The following is a 10,005-nucleotide window of genomic DNA, read 5'->3' on the forward strand; positions in this document are numbered from 1 at the left end:
CAAAATCTTCCACCTTGACAGATTTTTGAGGGGACAAGGAATCCCCCTTCTCAGTAAAATAAAATAAGTTAATCTGTCACTAAAGTCACAGATTCTAAGGTCGCTGCATCTGCTGAAGACGGTCTTATGCGAAAATGATTCTTCTTTATCGCGTTCTTAACTCACTCAATGACAACCTTTCTGCGACATACAATTTAACAAACAATAAAATAGAAATTGATTTTCTTTTGCCATCCAAATCCAGTAATGCTGATCTCATCTAGTCGTAACTGGGGTTCTTCATCTAACAATCGATGTCACAAAAATAAAAATTTATACAATTTATCAACCAAAATTTATAAAAATGAAAGGATAACACTTCTGAAGACAAATGATAATAAAACAAAAGTAACTAAAAGGTTAATGAATCTACATTAGTCACCCCTACCTTTGCACCACCAATAAAGAAAACGTTAAATTACCACTTTATTTTTGGTAAACTCTTGTAATGTTGCTCGTTCTTCGCACTGCTAACTCGAGTATCATTATTCTACAACACCTCTTTCTAACAACCATGAAACATTGTCTCATGTGACGTGGAAGGCTTTCAGATCACAGAAGACATAGACTTAAGCTCTCAAATCAGTTTACTTTATTCGGATAGCTTTGAAAACAGTACCTTTTCTTGCGGACTTCAGTGAATACTCTTATCACAATCACCAGCTTCATGTGAATTTCACCTTTGAACCATATTCACCAGATCTCAAATGTCGCAAGTTTATCAGTACGCATTAATTTTATAATTTATAGAGTTACAATTGGCTCTTGTGTACTTATACACTGCTAAACGAACATTATACTCACTACACCATTTACAAACCACAAAACCGCTCGATTACACTGCAACAATATAATTAACAATTTATTTCTATTATCTATTTAGGTAGTATTAAGGTCACTGGTGTTTGAAATAGTCTATGATTAGGCAAAGAAGCACACTGATAGGTCGTGGAATTTTTTTATCCATATTTTCCCCGAAATATGTATTCTAAATACACTCGGCATTAAAACAGCATGTATTTATGATATTTATGATATACTGTATGTTAATATCTATAAAATATTCTTCGAGATAACATGGCCGTTAACACGTTATTCCTAAATATAGATATTTTTATATATATACATATATATATAATTGAAAATAAATATTTCTCTTTATATTTAATATACAGGCAATTTGTCATATGCTTCTTTAATAAAATCACTTTGTAATAATTCTATCAACATCGAGTGAGTCTGAAAACTAGGAATGCGAAATGATCACCGACTTTTTTTGCTCGACGACATACGGGAGGCAAGAGGGAGAGGCCGGAAATACTAGTCCTGATACTTTGCAAAATTCAGCTTGTGATTATAACTGCATTTATCACAATGATCTACGTTAAAATTAAGAATGAAAATGAATAAATAACCTCTGTTATTCCAAAAGTAGGTTTTTTACTCTGGGTATATATATATATATATTATTTACATACATTTACACGAACCTGGGTACTATAACTTCATATATAAATGAATTTCACTATCCATCCTCATACATATACAGCTATATATCTTACGAATATATCAACGATACATACACGGATACATATAAATATATATATATATATATTTCATCAGCCTTAAGTTAGGGTTTCAAACTATGTAATATAAATGAAATAATAACATCACAGACGACGCTTGCAAGCATTTGCAGTGATTGCTTTTTGTGTGTGTGTGGGTGAATTCAAGGAGCTAGCTTACTGATCGAAATGAAAGCTGACTTTTTTCAAGTAACTGTAAAGCATTGATTGCACGTCAACGAACGAACGCCCTCAGTTCTTTTTAAAGTATCAATAGCGAAGCCAACGTAAAATGAAATGCTGTTCTTGACAAAACTGCGTTAATTTCGATCCAAATGAATCCAGAAGCACCGAACTGAGAAATCATAATAACATTTCGGAGGAATTGTACGAACTATTTATGCACAAATAAAATACTTTGTTAATCATTTCGTTACTAGTATCCTAAACAAGCACATTCATTTAAAAAAAAAATGTCAAACTATAGACCCCAGCAAATCATGTAAGTTGCTCAAGAAAATGGTTACTCCCAGATATCATATACACTGCAAACACAGCAGAACTTTCTTCAACACTATATTTTCAACAGCTACTTCGCCTAGAGTTTATTAGCCATGAGCTTCCTGACGACAACTTAAAGAACATTTGAATAACATCTGACTTTATCCATTGTCTTTGGCTATCATCCCTTATCTAACTGGAAGGCAATTCCAGTCATCGAGAATACGGGTAAGATAACGTATTGATCTCGTCGAGAAACTTCGAAGGCGGCAATTTGCTGTTATATCCCCAGATCTCTCACAGCGGTCGCTTTCGGCTGAGGTAGTTTGCTGGTCTCCTTGATGGCCATGGGAGCTCTGTTGCTAGAGCTTACAGATTTTTCTCATATACAAGTGTGTTTCAAGTTAAGCGCAATGCTATGTAGCCAACGGGAAATTGAAGAGGCACACTCGCATGTCTTTATCATAGGCTGCTGAGCGGAGCTAATGGCAGCCAGCTTTCAACGAGTCCATTCAAAACCAGTGATATGAAATTGCTGTAAAATATGCAGCAGACGTCACTAATCTTTTTCCGGATTTTCGGTTTTATTCGGTTTTCCTCTTCCCTTCCGCTTTTTCCTCTATTCCGAGATTTCTTGTTTACCCGGAGTCCATAGAACGCCGAAGAGGACGAGCGACGAGTCTGGTGTTGAGGGGTAGAAGAGGGGGATGTGGGCGGGGGCGTTTCAAGTTGGAGGAGGCACTCGAAAAAAGGGAAGGTGAAGGTTTCGGTGCAGCGTGATCCGTCGAGAGGAGGAGGCTGAGTGCGAGAGGGGTGAGCTTGAGAGAGTGTGCGACTGCACTACTGTGGTTGGAGAATGTTACGGTGGAGGTACACTAAAAGCGCTTAATCTGAAAGAGAAAAAGACAGTAATTAAATTATTAAAATCCTTGATTTGAAAATACTCTGGAAAGTACCTACGCTTTTTTCTCTACACAAATGGACTTAATTTGCATAACTGAAAAGGGCCATTCTTGGCAGATAAGCCTTATATGAGTAACTTTATTGAGTCAAGAAAATTTCTCTAAATCAGCTGAACATTATTATCTGGAGCATTATAAGTAATCGTTCGGAAAATAAATAATAATAATAATAATAATAATAATAATAATAATAATACACATACAGACACTCACACACGTATTCATACATACTACAATACATTATTTATACATATATATATATATATATATATATATATATATATATATATATATATATATATATGTATATATATATATATATATATATATATATATATATATATATATATATATATATATATATATATATATATATTCATTCACACACTTACAAGACCTAAATTACACATAAGGCGTGGCTTCCCTATAGATTAAAAGAAGATGAAACGACATATTGGTACGACAAACAACTAACGTAACGAATCCACTTACACGGTAATACGAAATTCTCGTTCTTGGCAAACCTAATTTGATTGGCTTTGCTATGTGCAAGCTATTCAAGGCCCTGCACTATCAAAGCACCCCTAGTACCGTTCTCCATGTAGCAGTTTCGAGTATAAGCGAGAAATTTTAAAAGTAAGGTTCTGGAACTTTAGTTAAATACGAATGTAAAGCGCCAAATAAGTCAAGCATGAAATGACGTATTATCTTCATGCATGCAATAATGATATAATGGCACTTTATATACATACATACACACAACACACACACACACACATATATATATATATATATAATATATATATATATATATATATATATATATATATATATATATATATATATATATATATATATATATATATATATATATATATATATATATATATATATATATATATATATATATATATATATATATATATGATATATATATATATATATATATATATATATATATACATACATACATACATATATATATATATATATATATATATATATGTATATATATATATATATATATATATATATATATATATATATATATATATATATATATATATATATATATATATATATATATAGAGAGAGAGAGAGAGAGAGAGAGAGAGAGAGAGAGAGAGATAGATAATGAAAGACGTCTTTCGTCATCTCTCTCTCTCTTCCCCTTTTATCATGATTCTCACTTCTTACTCACTATCGTAACGTTCCCATCTCCTATTCTTAATTGTTTGTTTCAAGGCCACCTCATCTGAACACATGGCACCCTGGACTTTTCGACAAACAGCGAAACAAGTCCTGTGATATGTATTCCTTTTAATCCATTTATATCTTAATTACCCTGGTGCTCTTATAATCTCTTCATGCAGATAAAATCCGCGGGTTCTTGATTGCCGCCTTGGATTTATCATCAGAAGAGTCTTATCTCGGCTTTCTCTTTTAGACAGGGGTCCAGTCTCGATAGCGTTAACGTGACCAAAGGGTTTGCATCCTCCCCGACGACTGGCAAAAACAGCTTAAATTCAAGTCTACTTTTTTCCTTATTTAAATGTACGAGTATTATATACCCGTCTTTACTCTCCTAAGTCACGTTCTAGTTTTTGCTCCTCCAGGCTGCCCCAACTCCTGAGATGATATTTTCAATGTACTTATTGTTATTGCTATATGCAGTTGCATGACTCAGACCGCCCACGTTCAAACCTATAGAATACCATAGAGGTTGCTGCCATTCAGGCTATTTTTATAATTTATGGGTATTTGTTTGTACGCATTACTTTTTCGTTCTAAGAAATTCATTCACACAGCTAGTGTTCCTCTTGTATTTTCATTATCATCTTGTTTGTAGGACCTTAAATTTCCTATGGGTCCAGCCACTCGAGTCTTCCTTCTCCACAGAATTCTATCTTGGGCATCCACGTGCTCTACGCCCAGCCATTTCATGTCTCTTTCTACATGGCCATACGCTTTCTTTATCAGAGCATCCTTGTCCCTGCAAACCACTTGACCATACCACCTCATCCTAATTTCCCTAGCTTTATCTGTTATTTTACAGACGCGTTCAATTCGTTCCAGTAATTATACTTCACAGATTTATCTCAACATTCTCATCTCTGTCCTTTCCAGGGCTCCCTCCTCTTTTTGTGCATTGCCTGCACCATACAGTAACACTGGCCTGATCATTGTTTTGTAGACCTTAATCCTAAGCCGCAAAGGAATCTTCTTGTCGAGGATTACCCCACTGAGCCCAAGCCACTTTAATTATCTGCCGCACCCCCGTCTTACGTCCACCGTCTTTGCTTAAGACAACCCATTCTCTTGAAACTATTAATTTGCTTTATTTCCTCGCCAACTCTGGACCTTACAACCAGGACATCCATTACAACAACAAGGAGGAATGGGATAAAAGGTGATCCTTGATGTAATCTAACAAAAACTTCAAAAGTATCTCTTACCCTATTTTGTCCTTACTACTGCTCTTGCTCCCTTATATATTACCTTACATCTTGAGGTGTTTTGTTGATTTGAAGAGCATCAACTCATTATTCTAAGTCTGTTACTACTGTTACTCCAACCTAAACCTCCGCTTCCTTCTCTAGCTGCTATTTCAGTTATAAAATCCACGAGTAGGCCAAACAGCAAAATGAACATAGCATTTTCCTGTGAAACACGACAATTTCAAATTCACTAAGGTAACAATATGAAAACCTTTGATATCGGATTAGATCATTTTATAAAAAATTCAGGGAGGAGAGGAAGGACAGAAAACAGACGTGTGTGCTCAAATTTAGATAGTGAAGCTAAATGGAACACAGGAAAGGATAGGAGAAAATATCTGTAAAAGCAGGTGGAAGATGCTGACGAAAGCACTGTATTAAACTGGTGGTGGGGGAGCCCACAGAATTTCTGATGAACTATCCACAGATGAAAAAAAAAGAGAAAAATTACCTGTTAAAGGGAGGGTGTGCCAATAATAACACCAGAAGAAGAAAAACAATGCTGGACAGAACATTTTTGGAAGGTCGTGAGTAAGAGCTATGATTTGATTCATATACCAGAAGCTGAAGATCAGATTGCACTAGAGAATTAGCTCAGATGTTTGAAGTGGAATCAGTAATAAAGAAATTTATGAAAAGGAAAACACCAGGCTATTAAGGAATCACGACAGAAATTATATTAGCTGCTAATGACACCTTGCATACTTACTAGAATCTTTTGAGGAATAAGAAAAGTACAACTTGGGAATTGGGAGTCTTAACAAAGAAAGGCGCACTTCCGTCCATCATAATAAAAGTATTTGGTATACTCAGAGTTACACAGATCAAATATTTGGCTTAAGGCTTATTTTGCAGCAGTTTATGGACTTCAAATACCCATCTGATGGCTTTTGTTGATTACAGGAAGGCATTTAACAACATCCACAGAACAATATTATGAAAAGTTTTCGCATCACTATGACATTTCAGTTAGATATGAAAAGGTAATTCAAATCATCCTCGAATGAAGTAGATGCAAATTCAAAATTGATGAATTTCTTTATTACTGATTCCACTTCAAACACCTGAGCTAATTCTCTAGTGCAATCTGACCTTCAGCTTCTGGTATATGAATCAAATCATCCCCTTCATAGCTCTTACTCACGACCTTCCAAAAATGTTCTGTCCAGCAGTCTTTCTTCTTCTGGTGTTATTATTGGCACACCCTCCCTTTAACAGGTAATTTTTTTTTTTTTTTTTTTATCTGTGGACAGTTCATCAGAAATTCTGTGGGCTCCCCTACCACCAATTTAGTGCAGTGCTTTCGTCAGCATCTTTCACCTGCTTTTGCAGATATTTTCTCCTACCCTTTCCTGTGTTCCATTTAGCTTCACTGTCTAAATTTGAGCACACACGTCTGTTTTCTGTCCTTCCTCTCCTCCCTGGATTTTTTTATAAAATTATCTAATCCGATTTTAAAGGTTTTCATATTGTTACCCTATATCCCAATAGCTATTTTCCCAAAGACTGCTATATACTCTTGAAATTACTCCAATCCTCACTGATAGTCAGCGCCTCCTCATATGGTTTCTAAATCTGCAAATTCATTTAATCAGTCAATTGCAGAAGCTCTAGATGTTCATCTCCAAGAAGCTGTATTCTATTAAATCTGGATAACCTGTAAAGTTTTGTTGAGCCCTTTTAATTGCAGTTTCAGTGCATCAATAACAAGCTGGTGATCACAGCTGGCATCTGCTCTTGTTCACTGCTTGCCAATCAGTTGGTACCTTTTCTGCTCCTGTCTACTCCTCTACAAATTCCATCAGCTCTTCCAGAATAAATATAAATGTTGCCTATCCAATCTCTTTTCACATTCCATTGCACCTTGATTCACAAACAGCTAAGATGTCCACTCATTATCTTTTGAATTAATTTTCTACTTGTCGCTCTTTCCAATTTGATTCAAGGTTTTTTTATTTAAGCCTCTTATTTTCAATTCATCTTTTATGTTCACAAACTGGGCAATTCTAAGCACACCCATAAGTCTGGGACTAGGGCCATTTCTACATCTTGTATATCCATTAATGTGGTAGAATCCCTGGAGGATTTATTGACTAAATACACTAAAGCATAACAAATCCCTTGTAGCGTGCAATTCCTGGTTAAGGTCAATGACCCTAGCCACTGCCTATAGACTTTATAACCAAGGTCAACTGCCTGCCATCCAGAGTTGAAGCCGAGGAAACAACATACTAAATGCCTTAACCCTATCCATCATCCCACTGCCATAATTTTTTATTGTGAATCTACCCTTTGCGTAAGGAGGGTCAACCTACAATGCATTCGAAGCTACTACTCACCTCTCGAGGCCAAGTGCTTATTTAGAGGCTGGGACACAACTCTTTGAAGTGCTTACATAACATACCCCATTTAGCATAACATACCCCAGATACCTAAATGGACCAGTTCCCAATAAGTATAGAATGCAACATGCAACCTATTCTGCATTTATATACAGTACACACAATTCGCCACTTGAAAGCATGTGTGGCATGTTTCTGAAGCAAATTAGGAAAGCAATTTAAGGTTGTATATATGTATATGTGTGTGTGTGTGTATATATATATATATATATATATATATATATATATATATATATATATATATATATATATATATATATATATATATATATATATATATATATATATATATAAATATATAAATATATATATATATATATATATATATATATATATATATATATATATATATATATACATACATTTAAAGGACTATTCATACAAAATTAACTTTTGCCTATTAATTTCATACAACGCCCTTAGAGTACAGCATAACAGCATATATATATATATATATATATATATATATATATATATATATATATATATATATATATATATATATATATATTATATATATATTCTAATAAACCTCCTCTTACACATTTTTTCACAAACATTTATCATATTTCAGGAAAATTAAATTTGCAAAATGTACAGATACGATCATGAACATCCAGATGAACAACCTAGGTTCTGCTCAGGTCAACTTGTAATTGCTTGGAATCTGGTCGATTCGAACCAAGGTCAACTTGTACCAAAGTTATTTCAAACCCTGGTTGACCCGTAACCACGTTAAATCGTACCCCGATAGCCCGTTCCCAATGACATTGTCATTTAGCAAGGCAGTGTTTGATAGGCATTCGAGAACTTGTGAATGGTAACAAGTACGATTTATATTCTAATGCTGCAGAGTCCCTATGCTACTTTTACAATAACTAATGCCAAATGGTAACTATTCATCAGCACCAACACAATTTATAGTGGTCGCCTCATTAAAGTGATGGCCATCAACCAAGCATTATGAGAGAGAGAGAGAGAGAGAGAGAGAGAGAGAGAGAGAGAGAGAGAGAGAGAGAGAGAGAGAGAGAGAGAGAGAGAGAGAGAGGAGAGTTCTTTGTTTTGTTTCTTGTGCAGAATGAGATTAAGGTGTATACATCGGGACTTTGATGTGTCAGCTGTATTAACGCATACTCGAAGAGGTCTCCAGAGAAACCAATCATTCTTAAGAATCTTATCACTCTGGTGTACAAATAGTGTCAGTTATTCTTGTAGATGTCCTTGGTCTCTCCTTGGAAAATTCAGTACCTAGGTTATTCCAGGAAAACTGTTCCACATCTGAGGACCAACCTCAAATGAATTGTTATACGGCCCTTTAACTTTAGTTGATGTAGTAAAACGGAGTCTTCTTTTTGTTACATGTAATTTTCTTGACAAGAAACCCTTAAGTTAAGACGAAAGATCTTGCACTCGCGTCATCTTGCACGTGCCCATATGCTTAGTTTCTCAGCATTTACCCAACTGGTTGTTCAGATATACAAATCTCTCTCTCAGAGGCGAGCTCTAAAGGATGTCCTCGGAGATGGAGTTTCGTATCCTTTCGCACTCTAGCACTTCGACTATTTCACGCTGAGAAAAAAGGTTGATTATCACATCCACTACTTTTAATCGCCACCAGATTATATTTCATCCCAATAGTAGGTTATCCCATGGTGGATGAAGGCCCAGGACTTTACTATTTATTCAACAGGTAAATACAAGAAAAAAAACCTAAAATAAAAAAAATGAGTACGCAAACGAAACAAAATGACACACTAGACTCGTAAACAAATAAATCGCTAATAAAAATAGTACAACATTAGGACTGACATCTGGGTACAATGATCATTTCGTAATAACAGAAACAAAATATACTTGAGTCTTCCATAAGAAAGAACTTTCTTTTACAATTCTTTCTTTAATCTTTAACACTAACCCAACGCTTCCAGGAAAAACTTTAAATAACAACTTAGGGTAGGCACGTGAAAACCCCGAACAACAGTCTATAGGTAGTGGGAAGGAAGGGGGAAGGGGAAGGGGAGGGGGAGGAAGTAGAAAA

The 10,005-nt window shown here is 35.0% G+C and overlaps 1 protein-coding gene across 1 annotated transcript in view; it reads right to left on the minus strand.

Moving 5' to 3' along the window:
- tws (protein phosphatase 2 regulatory subunit tws) overlaps positions 1–1,074 on the minus strand; it is a 214,005-nt gene extending 212,931 nt beyond the window's left edge. The window contains exon 1 of the mRNA XM_067088397.1: positions 1–1,074. This exon is cut by the window's left edge and continues 312 nt beyond it. The gene's annotated coding sequence lies outside the window, so the exon portion shown is untranslated.
- Positions 1,075–10,005: the final 8,931 nt, after the last annotated feature.

This window comes from Macrobrachium rosenbergii, chromosome 44, assembly GCF_040412425.1.
Source record: "Macrobrachium rosenbergii isolate ZJJX-2024 chromosome 44, ASM4041242v1, whole genome shotgun sequence".
NCBI lineage: Eukaryota > Metazoa > Arthropoda > Malacostraca > Decapoda > Palaemonidae > Macrobrachium > Macrobrachium rosenbergii.